Source organism: Giraffa tippelskirchi, chromosome 8 (assembly GCF_054371585.1).
Source record: "Giraffa tippelskirchi isolate mGirTip1 chromosome 8, T2T-mGirTip1v1.2.pri, whole genome shotgun sequence".
Classification (NCBI taxonomy): Eukaryota; Metazoa; Chordata; class Mammalia; order Artiodactyla; family Giraffidae; genus Giraffa; species Giraffa tippelskirchi.
In genome coordinates this window covers 151,351,529-151,374,589 of record NC_137282.1, presented here as the reverse complement: position 1 = coordinate 151,374,589, position 23,061 = coordinate 151,351,529, and the positions used below count along the sequence as shown (strand labels likewise).

The 23,061-nt window shown below is 40.1% G+C and overlaps 1 protein-coding gene across 2 annotated transcripts in view; it reads left to right on the top strand.

Annotated features, from left to right (window-relative positions):
* Positions 1-23,061, top strand: part of LOC145516678 (uncharacterized) — a 744,489-nt gene that overhangs the window by 690,348 nt on the left and 31,080 nt on the right. The window contains exon 6 of one of the 2 annotated variants that reach the window (XR_014061652.1): positions 12,650-12,834. The exons of the other annotated variant lie outside the window; for it this stretch is intronic. The gene's annotated coding sequence lies outside the window, so the exon portion shown is untranslated. The remainder of the gene's footprint in view (positions 1-12,649; positions 12,835-23,061) is intronic. 2 annotated transcript variants of the gene reach the window in all.

Below are 23,061 nucleotides of genomic sequence, written 5' to 3'. Positions count from 1 at the left end.
ATAAATGTTTGCTCTCTTAAAACCCTTTCCCCCCACTATAAAAAAAAGCTTTTAGTTTCAGAATTCCTTCTGGAAACTTATAAATATATCCCAGATTTCTAGGGTAATAATTAAGAATCATCTCAAAATAGGCATAAATAAATAAATAAAATTTATTTCAAATCTGAGGAGAAGGGGACGACAGAGGATGAGATGGTTGGAGATGGTTGGATGGCATCACCGATTCAATGGACATGAGTTTAAACAAACTCCAGGAGACAGTGAAGGACAGGGAAGCCTGGCGTGCTGCAGTCCATGGGGCCACAAAGAATCTGACAGGACTGAGTGACTGAATAACAACAACACAGTGACTATCTTAGTATCCTAAATTCATATCTGACATTTTGTTTTATCTAAACAAAAACTCTTTATGGAGAAATATAGCCCACCAAATACACTTTAATTTTAATCAAAAGTAAAAAAACAATCATTGATTTAAAACCCCTGTTTGGACCTCAATGTTATTTCTCCAATTATTTACATGCATCTTTGCATATATATTTGCACTGATGCATTTATATGCATCTTTCATATTGTATATGTAGATCTTTTATGTGCAAGTGAAAGTTGCTCAGTCGTGTCCGACTCTTTACAACCCCATGGACTGTAGCCTGCCAGGCTCCTCTGTCCATGGAATTCTCCAGGCCAGAATACTGGAGAAGGGAGCCACTCCCTTTTCCAGGGGACCTTCCCGACCCAGGGATTGAACCCAGGTCTTCCATAATGCAGGAGGATTGTTTATCGTCTGAGCCACCAGGGAAGCCCAAGAATACAGGAGTGGGTAGCCTCTCCCTTCTCCAGGGTATCTTTCCGACCCAGGCATTGAACCAGGGTCTCCTGCATTGCAGACAGATTCTTTACCAACTGAGCTAACAGGGAAGCTTTCTTTAAATATAATGCTGCTGCTGCTGCTGCTAAGTCACTTCAGTCGTGTCTGACTCTCTGCGGCCCCATAGACGGCAGCCCTCCAGGCTCCTCTGCCCCTGGGATTCTCCAGGCAAGAATACTGGAGTGGGTTGCTATTTCCTTCTCCAGTGCACGAAAGTGAAAAGTGAAAGTGAAGTCGCTCAGCCGTGTCCGACTCCTAGCAACCCCATGGACTGCAGCCTACCAGGCTTCTTCGTCCATGGGATTTTCCAGGCAAGAGTACTGGAGTGGGTTGCCATTGCCTTCTCCAAATATAATGCATGTCTCCAAAATTATATCCTAAAAGTTTGTCTAGGTAAGCAGCTCAATATCCAGAATCTATTTTTGTCACAGGAACAAATGTTTTAAATTTTTGAGAGGTTCCTGAGTAAGATACAAATAAATGCCTATTTGCCTTGTGGATGGAGCCAACAGCACTTGCAAAATTAGAAGGCTGTTTGGGACCCTGAAACTTGGGTTGCAGGAGTGATGAAAACCTCCATAAAGGACTGTAAATTAAAGGGAAAGAAGGGAAATCTAACTGGTGTGAAGAAAATGGACATGAGATAGAGCTTTTTTTTCATAGCGGGGGGAGAGGGTTTTAAGAGATGGACATGAAGAAAACACATGCAATAGTGAGGAAGGGAAAGAGAACAAGAGAGAGAGAGAACTACCTCTCCATCTAGATGCGGCTCCCAATTTCACTTTCGCTTTAACCCTCTAGAGGTTGCTGCTGCTGCTGCTAAGTCACTTCAGTCGTGTCCGACTCTGTGCAGCCCCATAGACAGCAGCCCACCAGGCTCCCCCGTCCCTGGGATTCTCCAGGCAAGAACACTGGAGTGGGTTGCCATCTCCTTCTCCAATGCAGGAAAGTGAAAAGTGAAAGAGAAGTCGCTCAGTTGTGTCCGACTCTCAGCGACCCCACGGACTGCAGCCTACCAGGCTCCTCCGTCCATGGGATTCTCCAGGCAAGAGTACTGGAGTGGGGTGCCATTGCCTTCTCCGCTCTAGAGGTTAGTGAAGGAGCAAATAAAGGTCAGGAGAAGCTGGAAGTGAAGGAGCGCTTTGTCTTTTCCCCTCCCATTCTCCCCTCTCAGAATTGGCTCCTTCAACACCCCTCTGCCCCCTCTGCACCCCCAATTCTCTCAATCTGGCCACAATATGGTGAGATAAAAGACTGTACACAAATAAAGAAACTTCAGAAATAAAGGCTGCCCAGTGAATTTTTATGTAGGTAATTGTAACATGGGCCACTGTCTTTCAGAACAATTCCACGCTGCGGTCACACAGCTGGAATGAAGAGATCATAGTGTGAAGTGTAATGTCTCCTTATCCCCTGGGATTGGATTCAGACTTGCCTTCTTCCAGAAGTGTTTCTGAAAGTGAGGAGAAGAGAAACAGCATAAAGAAGCAACAGAAAGGAATTGTCTTGATCTCCGTTTTGTGAGACTGGAGAAAAGGTGTCTTTGAGGGAAACTCAGTTTGCAAACAAGGAACATCTTTTGTGTGCCTTGTTGGCAAAGCAATTGATTCTAGTTAGACATTGGCTGGGTGCCACCGTGCAAGTAGTCTGTCTTTCCTGTTCTAAAGAATACAGTAGGAAGAGCTGTAATACCGAGTGTATTCTAAGTATAGCCGATGTTATATTCTTTCTTCCTGCTATCCCCTCTACTGTAAACAACCATATGCAACTCATACATCATATTTTATAATATTTTTTAAATTATAGAGAACAAAAATAAATCTTTTGAGACATCAAAAAACTAAGCTGGAAGAAGACAATTTCTTATAACCAATATCCTCTTCCCCTCCCCCACTCTGAATGGGATGAATGTTTTATTCCATCCTAAGAAAGAAACCAAACAAACACATTGTTCTCTGAGAAGAAAGGTAATGGGAGCTTACTTTGTAATACTGATACAGATAATACAAAGACAGGACATATGTACACCTATGGTTAATTCATATTGCTGTATGACAGAAACCAAACCAATATTGTAAAGCAATCATCAATCAATTAAAAATAAATATTAAAAACTAAGATAATACAAAGAAGGATTTCACTGTGAGAACAGTACCGGGGGTGCACAGAGGGATACAACCATTACATTTCTATTAGATTTGCTTTAATAAAAGTAAAAATTACTTAATACTAAGTTTTAATTAAATTTTGTTTTATTAAGAAGGAGATGGACATCTACCATGGATATTTAGTTTCATTAGCTTCTTCTGTTTAAGGGAATTTGGACATTTTATTATGACCATGAAAGTATTATACAAATGATTTAATATTAAGCAGTATCTAATATCAATAATAAGACTTGACATTAATAAGGCTTCCCTGGTAGCTCAGATGGTAGAGTCTGCCTGCAATGTAGGAAACCCAGATTTGATCCCTGGGTCAGGAAGATCCCCTGGAGAAGGAAACGGCAACCCACTCAAATATTCTTGCCTGGAAAATCACATGGATGGAGGAGCCTGGAGGGAAACACCCCACAGGATCACAAAGAGTCAGACACGACTGAGTGACTAACACACACACAATATTAACAATAAGTTTTGGTGTAATTGACACTTTGAAAGCAACAGGGGTTGAGGACCTTGTAGATGACCATACAGGGGCTGAAGCCCAGCAATGTGGCTTCCCTCTTCTGGCCATGAAACTGGGGAGGTGCCGAGTACAATTCGCTCCCTAGACACTCAGGCTCTCTTTTCCTGAGCTGAGATCTGGGACCAGCTTTAAGCAATGTCCATTTTGAGGAACCACTTGGCTTGGACTTGGAAGATAGATCTCATGTCTAGAAAAGAAGGGAGCTGAAGTAAGCCATCTCCCCTAGATCCCAGAGGACAAAGTTTGTCTGATTTCACATAGTCAAAGAAACACAAATGCTTCTCCTTTGTGACAGTAAAGTGGGTTCTACAAAATAAACATCCCAGCTAATTTCTTCAAAATGCAATATCCAGCAACAGATGCTACAAATCCAAATCAGAGGCTAGGCAGAAGAGGCTTTGATCATCATTACATTGATTAATTGCTATCAAAGCCAAGGGTAAAAGAAAACCCCTTCATTTTAGCAAATATCCTGGTGGCAACAGGGAAATTTGTTAAAGGACTATTATTTAAGTGCATTTTATTAAAATTTCAAAGAATATATTGAAAATACAGTGTTATTTAAAGTAGTTTTTAAATACAGGGTTATCAGATCATTGTTACAGCTTAAAGAATTGAAAACAAAGCAATCCCACTACATTCCACTGAAAATTTTAATTTAACAATCCAGGATACACATTTGTAAAACATTCTTGACAGATATAAAAAAAATCAGTTTAGGACAAAGAGATGAAATCACTTCTCTGAGTCAAATTTTATTCCTCAATAGGAAAACAGGAAGCTAAAGAAATGAATGATTTTTTAAATTTAAATAACACAAGTCGTAGCAACTTAATTAGGACTACTCAGGAGTAACTGATAGCTATGCTTACTGACTTCTTATTCTTCCTTTTATATGGATGTATATATGGCCTTTGAAATAGAGGTTAAATGCATGATCATTAATGACACATGGACCACAACCATGTCTAACTCAATGAAACTATAAGCCATGCCATGTAGGGCCACCCAAGACGGACGGGTCACAGTGGAGAGTTCTGACAAAACATGGTCCAGTGAAGAAGGAAATGGCAAACCATTTCAGTATTCTTGCCTTGAGAACCCCATGAACAGTATGAAAAGGCAAAAAGAAAGGACATTGAAGGATGAACTCCCCAGGTCAGTAGGTGCCCAATATGCTACTGGAGAACAGTGGAGACATAACTCCAGAAAGAATGGAGACAGAGCCAAAGCAAAAACAGCACCCAGTTGTGGATGTGACTGGTGATGGAAGTGAAATCCGATGCTGTAAAGAACAATACTGCACAGGAACCTGGAATGTTAGGTCCATGAATCAAGGTAATTGGAAGTGGTCAAAGAGGAGATGGCAAGAATGAACATCGACATTTTAGGAATCAGTGAAATAAAATGGACTGGAATGGACAAATTTAACTCAGATGATTTATATCTAGTACTGTGGGGAAGAATCCCTTAGAAGAAATGGAGTAGCCATCATAGTCAACAAAAGAGTCTGAAATGCAGTACTTGGATGCAATCTCAAAAACAACAGAATGATCTCTGTTCATTTCCAAGGCACACCATTCAATATCACAGTAATCAAAGTTCATGAGCCAATCAGTAATGCTGAAGAAGTTGAAGTTGAACAGTTCTATGAAGTCATACAAGACCTTCTAGAACTCACACCCAAAAAAGATGTCCTTTTTATTATAGGGGACTGGAATGCAAAAGTAGGAAGTCAAGAGATTCCTGGAGTAACAGGCAAATTTGGCCTTGGAGTACAAAACAAAGCAAGATAAAGGCGAACAGAGTTTGCCAAGAGAATGCACTGGTCATAGAAAACCTCCTCTTCTAACAACACAAGAGAAAACTCTACATATGAACATCACCAGATGGTCAATATCGAAAACAGATTGATTATATTCTTTGCAGCGAAAGATGGAGAAGCTCTATACAGTCAGCAAAAATAAGACCAGAAGCTGACTGTGGCTCAGATCATGAACTCCTTATTGCCAAATTCAGGCTTAAACTGAAGAAAGTGGGGAAAACTACTAGACCATTCAGGTATGACCTAAATCAAATCCCTTACAATTATAGGATGGAAGTCACAAATAGATTCAAGGGATTAGATGTGATAGGCAGAGTGCCCGAAAAACTATGGACAGAGGTTTGTGACATTGTACAGGAGGCAGTGATCAAGACCATCCCCAAGAAAAAGAAATGCAAAAAGGCAAAATGGTTGTCTGAGGAGCCCTTACAAATAACTGAGAAAAGAGAGAAGCTAAAGACAAAGGAGAAAAGGAAAGATATACCCATTTGAATGCAGAGCTCCAAAGAATAACAAGGAGAGATAGAAAGCCTTCCTCAGTGATCAATGCAAAGAAATAGAGGAAAACAATAGAATTGGAAAGAATAGAGATCTCTTCAGAAAATTGCAGATACCAAGGGAACATTTAATGCACAGATGGGCACAATAAAGGACAGAAATGGTATGGAACTAAGAGAAGCAGAAGGTACTAAGAAGATGTGGCAAGAACACACAGAAGAATTATAGAAAAAAAGATCATGACCCAGATAACCACGATGGTATGATCACTCACCTAGAGCCAGACATCCTTGAATGTGAAGTCAAGTGGGCCTTAGAAAGCATCACTACGAACAAAGCTAGTGGAGGTGATGGAATTCCAGTTGACCTATTTCAAATCCTAAAGATGCTGCTGTGAAAGTGCTGCACTCAATATGCCAGCAAATTTGGAAAACTCAGCAGTGGCCACAGGATTGAGAAAGGTCAGTTTCCATTCCAATCCCTAAGAAAGGCAATACCAAAGAATGCTCAAACTACCACACAATTGCACTTATCTCATATGCTAGAAAAGTAACGCCTAAAATTCTCTAAGCCAGGCTTCAACAGTATGCGAATCATGAACTTCCAGATGTTCAAGCTGGATTTAGAAAAGGCAGAGGAACCAGAAATCAAATTTCCAACATCCATTGTATCATCAAAAAAGTAAGAGAGTTCCAAAAAAAAATCTATTTCTGCTTTATTGACTACGCCAAAGCCTTTGTGTAGATCACAACGAACTATGGAAAATTCTTAAAGAGATGGGAATTCCAGACCTCCTTACCTGCCTCCTGAGAAATCTGTATGCAAGTCAAGAAGCAATAGTTAGAACTGGACATGGAACAACAAACTGGTTCCAAATCAGGAAAGGAGTATGTCAAGGCTGTATATTTTCACCCTGCTTATTTAACATGATGCAGAGTACATCACGCAAAATGCCGAGCTGGATGAAGCACAAGCTGGAATCAAGATTGCTGGGAGAAATATCAATAACCTCAGATATACAGATGACACGACCCTTATGGCAGAAAGTGAAGAGGAACTAAAGAGCCTCTTGATGAAAGTGAAAGAGAAGAGTGAAAAAGTTGGCTTAAAACTCAACATTCAGAAAATGAAGATCATGGCATCTGGTCCTATCACTTCATGGCAAATAGATGGGGAAACAATGGAAATAGTGAGAGACTAATTTGGGGGGCTCCAAAATCACTGCAGATGGTGACTGCAGCCATGAAATTAAAAGACGCTTGCTCCTTGGAAGAAAACTATGACCAACCTAGACAGCATATTAAAAAGCAGAGACATTACTTTGCCAACAAAGGTCCGTATAGTCAAAGCTATGGTTTTTCCAGTATTCATGTATGGATGTGAGAGTTGGACTATAAAGAAAGCTGAGCACTGAAGAATTGATGCTTTTGAACTGTGGTGTTGGAGAAGACTCTTGAGAGTCCCTTGGACTGCAAGGAGATCAAACCAGTCAATCCTAAAAGAAATCAGTCCTGAATATTCATTGGAAGGACTGATGCTGAAGCTGAAACTCCAATACTTTGGCCACGTGATGCAAAGAACCGACTCATTGGAAAAGACCCTGATGTTGGGAATTATTGAAGGGGAAAGAGAAGGGGATCACAGAGGATGAGACGGTTGGATGGCATCACCGACTCGATGGACATGAGTTTGAGTAAGCTCTGGGAGTTGATGATAGACAGGGAAGCTTGACATGCTACAGTCCATGGGGTTGCAAAGAGTCAGACACGACTGAGTGACTGAACTGAATGGAACTGAATAGACAGAAATAAGCTAGAATATTAAAAAATGACCCACAGTTTTGGCACTTGAAGACACTAAACATTTTCGCCAGTTTTCTTTTTGTTTTATTTCTTCATGTGCATGTGTGCATGCACTCTAAGTTGCTTCTGTTGTGTCTGACTCTTTGCTGGCCTGTGGACTGTAGCCCGCCAGGTTCTTCTGTCCATGGGATTCTCCAGGCATGAATACTGGAGGTGGTTGCTATGCCCTCCTCCAGGGTATTTTCCTGACCCAGGGATCAAACCCACATCTTATGTCTCCTGCATTGGCAGACAGTTTTTTACAACAAGCACCACCTAGGCAGCCCTCTCTGTGCATATATTTGTGCATATTTAAAATATATCCATCCACACATAATGCTGCTTTTTGACTTACTCTTCTCCTCATATCATTGTTTAAACATTAAAATACATTTAATCACATTTTTTTCTGATGATGAGGGTAACATTCTTTATTTTCTATAAACTATGAAAAGCTATAATGAAAAGATTAAAATCACCATCAATCCTATGGCAGTGGACACAACCAAATTTTGCTGTATGTCCTTTTCACCCGTAGTCCATGTCCATCCATCCATCCATTCATTCATTCAGATACATTTTTGGTGGTGCTGTTATATTGCAGGCTCTGTTCTTTCACTGGGAACACAGCAATGAGTGAAGAAAAAAAATCTCCAGCCCCAGGGAGCTTATACTCTGAGTATAAGGAAACAGAAAATAGATAGATAGATGATAGATAGATTGATAGATAGAATGTGTGGTTTGTCAGATAGAGAGAAGAAAAAGTAGGAAAAAGAATTGGGAAGAATAGGATAATTTACAATTTTAAATTAGGGTGATCAGGAAAGGACTCACTGAGACTAGGACATCTGAGCCAAGACAGAAAAGCAGTGAAAAAGGAAGAAGATTGACTATCTGGCAGAAGAGCAAGTGCAAAGATCCTGGGATAGGAGATTGTCCAGTGACTAGCAAGAGGCTGGAGCTCAGAGAACTCAGGGTAATCAGATCCAAAGGTAAGGGGAGTGAGATTCTCTGTATCTGAGTGAGAAGGGAAGCCATTGGAGAATGTTGAGCAAAGACTTGACCTGATCTAGTCTGTGTTTTAAACAGTTCATTCTACACTGGGCACAGAGATCCATAAGAAGTTGTTGCAATAAACTGTGTGAGAGATGATGGTGGCATGAACTAGAGTTAGTGGAGAAGGTGATATAAACTGTTTACATGTCTTCTGAAGGTCCAGACAACAGGATCTGCTGAAGGGAGGGTCTAAGACATAGAAAGTTAAAGGTGAAACCTTTAGTCTTACTCCTTTAATCCTTTAGTCCTTAACTTTAGTCTCTTTTTTAGTCTCTTTTAACTTTAGTCTGCAACTGGTTGAGAGTTGCAGAATTTACTGAGACGAGGAGGACTATGGGAGAGGCAGGTTTGGAGACAGACAAGGAATCTGGTCTGAGACTTGTTAAAAGGGATATGTGAATCTATAGCTGGGGTAAGTGTTCCAGTTTGGAGCTAAACTTTTGGTAAGTGTCAGAATTTTTATAATATTTAAAGACATGTGATAGGATGACATCGCAGGAGGGTTGGTGGGAGAGTTTTTCTTAGGCAGAGAGAGAGAAATAAAAATGTACAAGAGTGATTAACAACATAAGATCAGGAGAAGTGGTCAGGCTTTTATTCCATCGTGGGTTGTAGCCTACAAGAATAAAAAAATCCTGTGACTTTGGATTGTTTTCAGAAAATAACCATAACTTGTTTAGCTAATGTAGCAGTGGTCTCCAATATAGAATGAAAACCTCTAGAAGTGCTTTCAATAATACACTGAGGAATGGGAAGAAAGCATTAGACATCGATCTTATAAGATGCTAAAATTTAAGATATTGTTATATTAAGGGCTTTATTGGAATATATCTGTGTGTGTGTGTGTGTGTGTGTGTGTGTGTATTTTAGAGATGACAGATCTAAAATTCTCAGAAGAGACTGTACTCTACTGATGGAATCAGCAGAAAGATGAAAAGGGCTTTTCGCTCTGTTATGGATCACATGGAAAACATTGCCGTCTCTGTGCTCCTCCATGTGATTAAAAGAGCCACTCACTGTTCAAGCGCGGGGCCCTGGCAAGGGTAGGCTCGGTGTTATCGGGGCATCAGTGTTATCGCGCTGGGTCCCCTCCCACCCACCTGCCTGCCCCCACCTCCAAGGCCCCCGAGGATCCGGGTGCGGACTCGGATTCCCCACCAGTTCACACACCATTGACAGAAACCCGCAGCGCCGTGTTGGACCGCCGCCGCCAAAGAGAGAGGAGTATCGGTTGCATAGCGGAATCAGAGGGCTTGAGAATTTCGGCCTGCTTCCCTTTTGTTGTGTTTTTCTGCAATTATTTCATCTGAGACAGACGCTCTAGGGTTCCTGCATTTGTCCTCGGAGGAGGGGGGCCCAGTCCCGCAAAGTCTGGAGGCTGCTTAAAGCCCTCGCATGCGGCACTGTGATCATTTCTTGCCATTTATTCTTGCTGAAGCTATGTACCTTTGATTAAACCTGGCACAGCACTTTAGAAGCTGCTGATAGACATCAAAGAAGTGAGCTCTCTGAGATCAAAATAGACTGAAGGTTTGGACCTAAACCAGCGCTGTTTGAACACTGAGAACAGTCCACAGCGGGAGGCAATTGCTTTTGGACAAGAATCAGAAAAGAACCAAATGGATTTCCTCTATTTCTTCCTTCATTAGCAGCATGGCAAATGCCTTCATCTCATCAGAAAGAAATCTTTATTGGATTTTTATCCAAAAGCTTGTGTGTATGGTGGGGGTAGGAGGGAGGAAAATTTGAGGTGAAAAATTTAAACAACCTCCTTAATTATTAAAGTTTGTTATAAAGGTAGATATCACTTCAGTTTGAGGAGTAGAATAAATACCTTGATTGTTCCCTCAATTTTACATGCAATTGTAGAAAGAGCCCAAATGTGTTTGAAGAATGTGGATCTACTTTGTCTTCACTTAGTGATCTGGGAACAATTAGAAGGATGCATAGATGCACCATAAGTAGATCAACTGTAAAAAATTATACATGTAGGTACACTTTTGAGAACTTTTCCCAGAAATATTTGGAGAAAATGAAGGAGTTGCATTTTTATATAACCTACCTTCAAGGATGGGTACCGGTTTATGGTAGACATCTAGTAAGTATTTGTATGTTGTTATTTTAGTCACTAAGTCATGTCTCTTTTGCGACCCCATGCACTGTAGCCCACCAGGCTTCTCTGTTCATGGGGTTCCCTAGGCAAGAACACTGGAGTGGGCAGCCAATCCCTTCTCCAAAGTATTTGTGTAAATGCTGTTAAATGCCTTTTTCTGAATCATACCTAACATACATCAATGTATTAAATAGATTACATATCATCTATTTAAAAATAAACTCAGTCAAATTGGTAGGAGGACATTACAACTATTGGAACAAAATAACTAATAATCAGTCATTCTTTTTAAACAGCCAACAACCAATAATTCTGGGTTTTTTAACAATGAGATTTCCAAATGCTGAGAGATTAACGACCTCATTTGTTCTCCACAATAGCTCTGTGATGTGGCCATGTTATTGATCCCTGTCTACAGATGAATCAACTGAGACTCTGAGAGTAGCTTAATGCTCTAGGCTCAATCAACTGTTAGAATCAGGGATCAGCAAATTTCTTCTGTAAAGGGCCAGACAGTAAATATTTTAGGCTCCGTGAACCATGCAGCTGCTGTTGCAACTACTCAACTCTACTGTTAAAATGAAGAAGCAGCCATAGAACATGAGCGAATGAACGAGTGTGACTGTTAGAGGGCATTTTACTTACCAACACTGCAATCTGAACTGTATATAATCATGAAATGTTTGTGGGGTTTTTTTTATTATTTTCTTCCCTGAACATTAAAAAGTGCCAAAAAAAAAAAAAAATTAAGCCACAATCTATTAGAACCAAAAGAGATGGTGGGCTGGATTTGGTCCACAAGGGGGCAGTTTGCTGATCCCCAGTTGAAAGTGATGTAGTCAGGACGGACGTCAACCTAGATCTTCTACCACAACCCACGTTCTTTCTATTACACCTTGTGAGTCTGCTTCATAATTGTGGAGAGACCCTACTCAGAGACTTGAAATCTGGAGAGTTTTACTGCTGTTCCTACTTTTGAAATTAAGTACAAGGCTCAAACATATTAAGCCCCTGCATCCAAAGAGAGAAAGAGAGTAATTACCAGCAGCAGAGCAATTAGCAAAGAGGGAGCCAATAGCAAGCCCAGCGAGCACTTCATTGTCAGCTAGAGGGTTTGGCTAAAAGTAAATTTAATACTCATTAAAAAATGAACAGTGCCTTAATGCCACTTTAGAGGCTGGTAAATTGTAGCTAACTCTAAGCAATTCAGGAAGCAGTCCCATCGCTACAAGGCTGACATCACCTTATAAACAAACCCTTCACAACATAGGGAAGATTGGGAGAAGCCCTGTCTTGGAAAGGTTAGGCATCTCCTGAAACAGTCCAGGCTTGAATTCTGCTCCCTACGAAGTGCAGTGAGCGTGGTCCTGTGCAGAAAAGAGAGTAGGCGTTGATCCTACAGATGATGCTGGCATGCAAACTTCATCAAGTATAGCCCCAGCGAGAAAAAGTTGTGAGAATTTCACCTGCCTAGCAAAATAGTGATTCAAAACACACTGCTATCAAGGCACATTTCATCATTTTTATATCTGTCTTCCTCCTCCCATACCATGATTTACAACAACTCCTCCGAAGCACGAAGCTGAAATCCATCTCCTTACACCTCTTCTTCCCCGAGTGCTTTTGCTGGGATAGAGCTGTTTCTGAGAGCTGAGCAATTGCTGCTGAGCCGTGGAATAAAACTGTCAGTGTGATTTAAAAATACATATTGCAGAAAATAAGAAAACTCATTTGAAAAACCTTGTCATTTTGTCTTCTAGGGAAAACAAAGGCAGTGACACAGAGAGTTCAAAATAATGAAAAGTCTTTGTTAATTGGGAGGCATTTACAACCTCAGAATCACATCAGAGTGCCAGGAGAGCTAGCAGGTATTCTGGTGTCTCAGATCTAAAATAATAGGAGCTAACTGCCCAAGTGATAGATGACTTCAGAGAAAACTACTCGAGTAAGTAAATTAGTGATGGAAGGGAAGAAATGAGTGACTCACCACACATATATACATACATAGACTTTTTTGGATATTTTGGACATTTCGGGAGTTGAGACGCAGGGGATTGATCATCTTTTATACTGCCCACTTTCCTTTAGTTCCAATTGAAACTTTATGGCATCACAGAATTAAGGAAAAACTTCAAAATTAACCTACAATGCTTGGCTTGGCTTTAAATTGCTTTTAGTTTTTTATTCACCTACAATCTATACTTAGAGAACTTCCTCAGCCCTGGGGGTTTGTATATGCACACATATGGGCTTATGGGCCATTCTTTCATCAGAATGGCATTAATATATCTTGTCTCATAATGAATATTCTGCTCTGTACTACGCTTTGAAGGGAAAATGCATATTCATGCACTTGTGAGTGGTTAAGAGAGGAAAAAGGACGCAGACGAGATGCTTTTACTGCTGCCATCTAGATAGACAGATAGATGATAGCTAGGTATTTAAATACATCCTTTAAGCATAGACACAGATAATTGGAATTGTATAAGTGAGTTTTTCCCAACCTTTTTTGTTTCCCTGTGAAGCACACAGAAAATGACAATATTTTTAAAATACACTGTGGTAAATGGAAAGGAATTCAAGAACATATATTTGGGGTTTGGTTAAAAATATTCTTTTATTTTACTTATAAAATTGAAGTAAGAAAAAACGGCAAGTATTAAGCAAGATTAATTTTTCATAAAACCTAATAATATATCAAAATATTTAAGGAGAAATTTGATCTTGCTTCTTGGAATATATCCTTTTTATATCACATTTTAAGCTTGAAGTGGCTACACATAATTTCTAGCTAAGGCTTTGCAATGACGATTTCTCCAAATTCTTGCTGTTTATGATCTATGAAGTATTTCCATATGAGTAAATACTGTATTTTTTAAATGTTTTTAAAACCTTTCAGCCATTTACAACAGTTGATTTTCTTAAAGGCTCTACTAGTTCTTCTTTTTCTTAAATTATCAATTATATTGAAACTTCTTGAAATCAGATTTCAAACCCAAGTGGGTTTTTTAAATATCAGTTTTGTCAGAAATAATGAAGCTCCAATTTGCAAAACATGCAAACATTTGTTAGGGCAATCACCCCACAGATAGCGTGCATGCCAATAGAAGGCATACTCAGCAAAGCGACATAAGTATACAATACATGTACATAAACATAAGGATTCAGGGTCTCTTCAGAAATGTACCCCCCTCCTCTCATCCCTGGATTCCCTATTTCCCACATACAGGACTCATTTGGGGATGAATGCCACATACTCTGGCACTCGATGCATTGATTCTAAGAGACCATGGTCCCTGGGTGAGTAATGGGCAAACACAGACTTTGCAGTTGGCACAAAGGCATGTGTCCTGTGACTCAGCATCTCCTTGGCTATGCTTAGCTGCTGAAGGGCAACAGTGTCATCTTGCTCATGGTCTTTTTTACTGGGGGCTCTTCAAGTGGACCTTTAAACAACTCCACTGGAGGGTCCATGGAGACAAGGAAGAGGCTGCTTGTGCTTATCCAGCCCCACCCAGGGCTCATTCTATGTCCCTCAACTTTCCAATCTCCCAACAGAAAGAGTCAATCACCAGTCTTGGAATATCCCTTTCCAACCTCATATAAACTGGAACTCTGAGAATCTAGAAGCCACCTAAAAGTTTTCGTAAAAGAGATATTATACCAAATTCTCCGAGTAACCAACGTTAATAATGAAGGTGTTTTCTATGCAGTTCTGGGACCAGCACTTCTTTTGGTAAAGGAGGAAGTCAATTCCTTACCAGCCATTGCCAGCCATTGAGCCAAAAATTCAAATTTACCCCAACCAATGACACTGTCACTCAAAGAAGCTGCAGTTGCTTCAGTTCAGTTCAGTTGCTCAGTCGTGTCCGATTCTTTGTGAACCCATGGTTCCTGGGCTACTTTCCCTGCTACCCCTGAGCATGAAACAATTGTGAAAACAGAAAAATGGGGCCTGATCAATATCAGATAGACAATTGAAAAGTTCCCAAATTACTTTTAGTTTTACATGTTGTTAATGGTTGAGAAATGTTTTTCTGTATAGGGAAGAATATTTTTTGATTTGCTGACAGTATAAAATTGAAATCTTGCTGAACTCATTGAATTATGAATAAGTCAAAAAATATATCTCTTACATAATTTTATCTCTTGCTGAAACTTTACCTTACCCAGAAGTTGTTCATAGAAATTTGGTCAATATGTTAAGGGCAGAATTAAACATTTAAAAAGTCATGCTTTCTGATGAGATAAAAATTAGATCACTAGTACTTTCAATTTCAGAAATTCATTTTTTTACTATTTACATAATAATCATGAATATATGTGAACTACTTGTTAACAAGAGTCTCCACTCTTTATGTGCTCCAAAAATCTAAATATTCTTTTTTCATTGAAGTCTAGTTGATTTACAATGTTTCAGATGTACAGCAAAGCAATATTGTTTTCTGATTCATTTCCTTTATAGGTTATTACAAGATAGAAGTTTCCTGTATACAGTAGGTCCTTATTGTTTATCTATTTTATATATTGTAATGTGTATCTGTGGGCTTCCCTGGTGGCTCAGTGCTAAAGAATCCACCAGAAATGCAGGAGATGCAGGTTCGATCCCTGGATCAGGAAGATCACATGGAGAAGGAAATAGCAACCCACTCCAGTGTTTTTGCCTCGGAAATCCCATGGACAAAGGAGCCTGGCAGGTTACAGTCTATGAGGTTGCAAAGAGTCTGACAACTTAGTGACTAAACAATAACAACAAAGTGTGTATCTGTCTCAAAAATCTAAATATTCTGATGGAAGGAAATTTAGGGAAATCTAGGGTCACTTTGCTCAAAATTCTCCAAGCCAGGCTTCAGCAATACGTGAACCGTGAACTTCCAGATGTTCAAGCTGGTTTTAGAAAAGGCAGAAGAACCAGAGATCAAATTGCCAATGTCTGCTGGATCATCGAAAAAGCAAGAGAGTTCCAGAAAAACATCTATTTCTGCTTTATTGACTATGCCAAAGCCTTTGACTGTGTGGATCACAAGAAACTGTGGAAAATTCTGAAAGAGATAGGAATACCAGACCATCTGACCTGTCTCTTGAGAAACCTGTATGCAGGTCAGGAAGCAACAGTTAGAACTGGACATGGAACAACAGACTGGTTCCAAATAGGAAAAGGAGTCCGTCAAGGCTGTATATTGTCACCCTGCTTATTTAACTTCTATGCAGAGTACATCATGAGAAACGCTGGGCTGGAAGAAACACAAGCTGGAATCAAGATTGCCGGGAGAAATATCAATAACCTCAGATATGCGGATGACACCACCTTTATGGCAGAAAGTGAAGAAGAACTAAAGAGCCTCTTGATGAAGGTGAAAGAGGAGAGTGAAAAAGTTGGCTTAAAGCTCAACGTTCAGAAAACTAAGATCATGGCATCTGGTCCCATCACTTCATGGGAAATAGATGGGAAAACAGTGGAAACAGTGTCAGACTTTATTTTTTTGGGCTCCAAAATCATTGCTGATGGTGATTGCAGCCATGAAATTAAAAGACGCTTACTCCTTGGAAGGAAGGTTATGGCCAACCTAGATAGCATATTTAAAAGCAGAGACATTACTTTGCCAACAAAAGTCCGTCTAGTCAAGGCTATGGTTTTTCCAGTGGTCATGTATGGATGTGAGAGTTGGACGGTGAAGAAAGCTGAGCGCCGCAGAATTGATGCTTTTGAACTGTGGTGTTGGAGAAGACTCTTGAGAGTCCCTTGGACTGCAAGGAGATCCAATCAATCCATCGTAAAAGAGATCAATCCTGGGTGTTCATTGGAAGGTCTGATGTTGAAGCTGAAACTCCAATACTTTGGCCACCTCATGCGAAGGGTTGACTCATTGGAAAAGACCCTAATGCTGGGTAGGATTGGGGGCGGGAGGAGAAGGGGACGACAGAGGATGAGATGGTTGGATGGCATAACTGACTCGATGGACATGGGTTTGGGTAGACTCCGGGAGTTGGTGATGGACAGAGAGGCCTGGCGTGCTGCAATTCATGGGGTCGCCAAGAGTCGGACATGACTGAGCAACTGAACTGAACTGAACTGAGGGTCACTTTGACAGTATGAGATTTTAAGTCTGATTCTACAAGACCAGGACAATTCGAAGACATCAAATCAAGCATTACAAAGCTGGTATCAGCGGACAGCTACTTGTCAAGTCTGGGTAGTCATGCCAGGTACCACCAAAAATAGCTGAAGGAGCCAATACTGCAAGGGTACATTCTAGTTATTTGGTTTCCTACACACAGGCATAGTCCAGTAATTTAAGCAGTAGTATTTAACAAAAGAGAAAGCAAATTAAAAATGAGTTGTACTGATAAATGTGATTAAGCCAAATTAAATTTCAAGGCTTTAATATTTTAGCAGATTTAGTCTTTTGTTCTTAGTCACATGCATAATTACTCTTCCTCATTCTCTTGATTTAATAACCGAAAAATCTGAATAATCTTTTTAGAAAAATGTACTGCGGGTAAAACTGATCTGAGTGAGTGTAAATGTTATCAAAGTCTTGTGGTGTCATTGTATATGATGGCATGGAAAAAAACTTTAAAATCACATTGATCAGAGTTAGAAATATACAAATATGCTGTTTTCTCCAAGTATGATTATAATAGAGCAAGATAGTGTTTATCTACTTAGTTTTTAGTGTGTGTGTGTGAGTGTGTGTGTGTGTGCTCAGTCATTCAGATGTGTGTTTGTGACCCCATGGACTGTAGCTCACCAGGCTCCTCTGTTCATGGGATTTTCCAGACAAGAATACTGCAGTGGTTTGCCATTTTGTCCTCAACAGTTTGTATTAAAATTGAAAAGAAAAATAAAGACCCTTTCAGTATATAAATCCTAGGAAGCAGGTCAACTCCTATACAAGACTATTTTCCCCCATTGTCTTCAGCACAAGATATGCTCAAATTCCAGAGAAAAGGCAAAATTCACTTACTTATTAAGTAGTTTCTGAAAGCTTATTTAGATCATTTTCTGTTGTCAAATTCAAAATTTCTTAATAAAAGCGCATCAGAATCACCAGAAGAGTAGCTTCAACATACATATTGTACTGCAGATAAATTAGGCAAATAAATATCACACTCATCCCACTCCATTCTACTCTAGTTTGATGGCCTCTTAACCTCGCCTCCTACAGGGGATCTTACTCACCCAGGGATCGAACCGACATCTCCTGTGTCTGCTTCATTACAGGTGAATTCTTTTAACCGCTGAGCTACAGGGGAAGCCCCAGATGTACATATATGTACATGTAAATAAATAAAATCAGCTTCTCATTTCAGAGCAAGAACTGCCTGATTTGACTCTGAAAGCACCCAATTTCTGCACATGTCCCCAGTACCCACTGTGGTTCTGGGAGGCAGGGTTAGCACAGGAATTTGCTAAGTATCCACACTTCGGTTTTTTGAGGGATCACCACTGTGACCACAATTTCCTCCCTTCCATGGAGCCTACCAGGACCCTGGTTGGCAAGGGCAGGGCCGGCATTTGCCCACAATAATTTGGAGGATTCTGTGGCCTCCTTCAAAAACCTTAAAACGTTCACAGCTTCTGGGGGGCCATGGAATGGATGGCTGGGAGGGGACAAGATTTCCCAGAGCTGCTTGTCCTAGAAGGATAGATGTCTGAACATTAGTAATGGCCACTCAGTCTTAATAATGCTTCTGATTGGTGGGCAAATTCTGCACATTTTTATTTGTCAAGAAGGATCCTGTCTGTGAATACTTATTATGCAATTATTCTTTCCTGTTCTTTTCCCTCATTTCTTTTTTTTTTTAATCTAACACCTTCCTCCAGTGAAATCAATCATACTAAACAAGCATTTACTAATGTGGTCTTCATCACTTGGAGATTACCTGGAGAGTTTTCCAAAATACAGGGGTCTGAGTCCCACCCTGGAAGTTTATTATTATTATTATTAATTTATTAATTTTTGGTTGCATTGGGTCTTCGTTGCAGCACACAGACTCTCTAGTTTTGGCCTGCTGGCTATAAAGCATGTAGGCTTAGTTGCTCTGTGGCATGTGGGATCTTAGTTCCCCGACTACGGATTGAACCCGCATCCCCTGCATTGCAAGGAAGATTCTTAACCACTGGACCACAGGGGAGTCCCCCCACCCCCCAAAAGTTTTACTGTGATTGTCTGGAGTACGCCTGGGTACCAGGATTTTTACAAACTCCCCTGAGTGATTCTTAATATGCAGTGGAGATTGAGAATCACTGCTCTTTGGAGGAAAAATACTCTAGGCTGGGGGTGAAAGGAATTTAAAATTTTTAGAAAGAAACAATAGTAAAGATTAATAAAACTAAAAGCTGGTTCTTTGAGAAGATAAACAAAATTGACAAACCTTTAGCCAGACTCAAGAAAAAAACAGAGAAGAATCAAATCCACAAAATTAGAAATGAAAAAGGAGAGGTTACAACAGACAATGCAGAAATACAAAGGATTATAAGAGATTATTATAAGCAACTATATGGCAATAAAATGGATAACCTGGAAGAAATGGACAGATTCTTAGAAAAGGTCAATCTTCCAAGATTGACCAGGAAGAAATATAAATTACAAAAACCCAATTACAAGCACTGAAATCAAAACTGTGATCAAGTATCTCCCAAAAACCAAAAGCCCAGGATCAGATGGCTTCACAGGTTAATTGTATCAAACATTTAGAGATGAGCTAATGCCTATCCTTCTAACACTCTTTCAAAAAATTGCAGAGGAAGGAACACTTCCAAACTCATTGTATGAGGTCACCATCACCCTGATACCAAAACCTGACAAAGACAACTCAAGAAAAGAAAACTACAGGCCAATATCTCTGATGAATATAGATGCAAAAATCCTCAACAAAATTCTGGCACACAGAATTCAACAACACATTAAAAAGCTCATACACCATGATCAAGTTGGGTTTATTCCAGGGAGGCAAGGATTCTTCAATATACGCAAATTAACCAATGTGATACACCATGTGCTACACCATTTGTTATACACCAATATGATAACAAATGGAAAGATAAAAACTATACGATAATCTCAATAGATGCAGAAAAAGCCTTTGACAAAATTCAGCACCCTTTTATGATTAAAACTCTTCAAAAAAAGGGGCATAGAAGGAACCTACCTCAACATAGTAAAGGCCATATATGATATGCCTACAGCAAACATTATTCTCAGTGGTGAAAAACTGAAAGCATCCCCTCTAAGATCAGGAACAAGACAAGAGTGTCCACTTTCACCACTATTTCTCAACATAGTTGTGGAAGTCCTAGCTATGGCAATCAGAAGAAAAAGAAATAAAAGGAATCCAGATGGGAAAAGAAGAAGTCAAGCTCTCACTGTTTGCAGATGACATGATACTATACATGAAAACCCTAAAGATATTATGAGGAAATCAATATGATCTGATGCTCCTAAAGAGAAAGCCACCATTGCTGTAGGGGTATATGATAGCCCAGCCACCTAATTCTGAATTTGTGGCTTTGTTCACTGTTTTCCAGCCTCTGTGTTATTAATTTTCTGTTTCATAAACCTGACAAACATAATTGTTAATTACATATCATACAATCCACCCTCCCAGTAATGGCTTCTCTCTGAACCCTCATCTGATATAAAGCTATTGTGCAATGCCCCACTATATTAAATTTCAATTTAATTATCTTTATTACAGCACCACCTCCTTGGAGGAAATGATTAACTCTGAGATGGACTTAGAAGAGAAAGCTATTGTGGTGAGCTTTGCCCTAAAGCCCTGTGTTACTGTACAGGCTGTTTTTGCAGGCATGAAAGCAACAATAAAATGGTTGAAAACTGAGCTTTTCTCCCATTTCCTTGGATCCCTGTGATGTGATCCCTCAGAGGTTCCTACTGGCACACCTAAAAGTGAATGGTGTAAGAAATGAAACTTTTAATGCACAACTTCATGTGTGTGTGTGTGCACGCACATGCGTGCATGTGCACATAAGTACACTTCAGTTAAAGGCACAGAATAATTATCAAATAATTAACACAGGAGAGAATTATTAGTAGCCCACGGACAGTACATGTTTACTACTTAATAATTGATCTGTTGGGACTCTGTAGGATTTCAATACCTTTAGATGATGAAATTTTTGTACCTTGTTTTATGTCCCTGGATATGTTCCAGTGTCTCATGGTTTATAGTCTATGGGAACTTGAATAGAATTTGTATCCTGCTGGTGTGTGAAAATTGTATAAATCTTAATTATGTTGAATTGGTTCATAGTGCTTCTTATGTCTACTATATCCTTCTACTTTAATGTCTATTCATTCTACTATTTCTGAGAGTTTGATGTTGAAAATCCAACTAAAAATCTTAACTTTTCTACTTAAATTAACTGTAATATACAGTAGAACTGAATGTAACTTTGTTATGTATTCTCTAAGTCTCCTGTAAATGTGTTATCACACTTTCACAGTTTAAAAACTAAAATATAAAGAAAAAAATAACTGATCTGTTGGAAGTTTATTTATTTGACGCCATGTAACTTTTTAAAAATCTCAGGTGTTTTACTTCTAAACATTGCTTGAGGTAACTTTTCATAAGAATCTCTTTAACCTTGGTTTGCAACTTAAAAGAGCTAGAAGCATGTGAATTTACCAGAAGTAATTGTTTCCCTAAATTAACACCAAGGAGCGTAAATCCCATGTAACTACAATATGAGGTGACTGAGGACAAACAAACTAGAAAATGGCACCCAGGGCTTTGAGAGTCCGTGGCATTACAGCCAAACAGTGAAAGGACTCTCCTCATCATTAAGTAAGCATTTTTACAGCAAGTACTTACAGAAAGTAATTTGGGATCATCTGCAGTCAGGAGTAGACAGGCACTGTTCCACATACATGCCTCCTCGCTCCCATTTTTTGTTCTCTCTATACATATTTTGGAGAAGGAAATGGCAACCCACTCCAGTAATTCTTGCCTGGAGAATCCCATGGACAGAGGAGGCTGGTGGGTTACAGTCCATGGGGTCGCAAAGAGTCGGACACGACTGAGTGACTAATGCGCACACACACACACACACACACACACATATATTTAGGAAATTCAGACACAGTAATTGGCTTGTCCACGTCTCAAACAATGTGGTCCAACCTATGTGCAGATAATACCACAGAAACTTGAACCCTGCAGTAAACTGGGGTATTGGCGTGGGGCTAGGGCTCCAACTTGAACTCCAGGATATTGACACATTTGGTGTGATGGGGATGCAGGAGGGAGGGGTGGCGAGTTAGGAGGCTTCTTTGGTAAGAACAGATGTTGAGGAAGAACATGCTGAGAGATGGAGGGGAATAGCATAGCCATTCTCAGTGGGGAGAGTACACTGTATGCTTGTTAGCTATATAACCAGCACCCGCCACCCCGGGGGAGGAGTTGCGATAACCTAGAGCCTATTATCTGGAGAAGGAAATGGCAACCCACTCCAGTACTCTTGCCTGGGAAACCTCATGGACGGAAGAGCCTGGTAGGCCTATTATACAGAGTGAAGGAAGTCAGAAAGAGAAAAACAAATATATATTTACGCACATACATGGGATCTAGAGGGCTTCCTTGGTGGCTCAGATGATGCTACCTGCAATGCAGGAAACCTGGGTTTTATCCCTGGGTTGGGCAGATCACCTGGAGGAAGGCATGGCAACCCACTCCAGCATTTTTGCATGGAGCATCCCCATGGATAGAGGAACCTGGTGGCTACAGTCCATGGAGTCGCAAAGAGTCAGACATGACTGAGCAACTAAGCAGATGGGATCCAGAAAAATGGTACTGTTGGACCTATTTGCAGGGCAGAGAGACACAGACATAGAGAACGAACTTGTGGACCCAGCAGGAAAAGGAGAGGGTGGGACAAACAGAACATAGGGTTAACATATATACACTACCATGCGTAAAATAGATAGCTAGGGGGAAGCTGCTATATAACATAGGGAGCCCAGCCTGGTGCTCTGTGATGACCTAGAGAGGTGAAATGGGGGAGGGGAAGCTCAAGAGGGAGGGGATGTGTATCTATATATACACACACACACACAGAGACATATATATATAGTTACGGCTCATTCACTTTGTTGTATGACAGAAACCAACACAACTTTGTAAAGCATTATCCTCCAATTAAAACAGA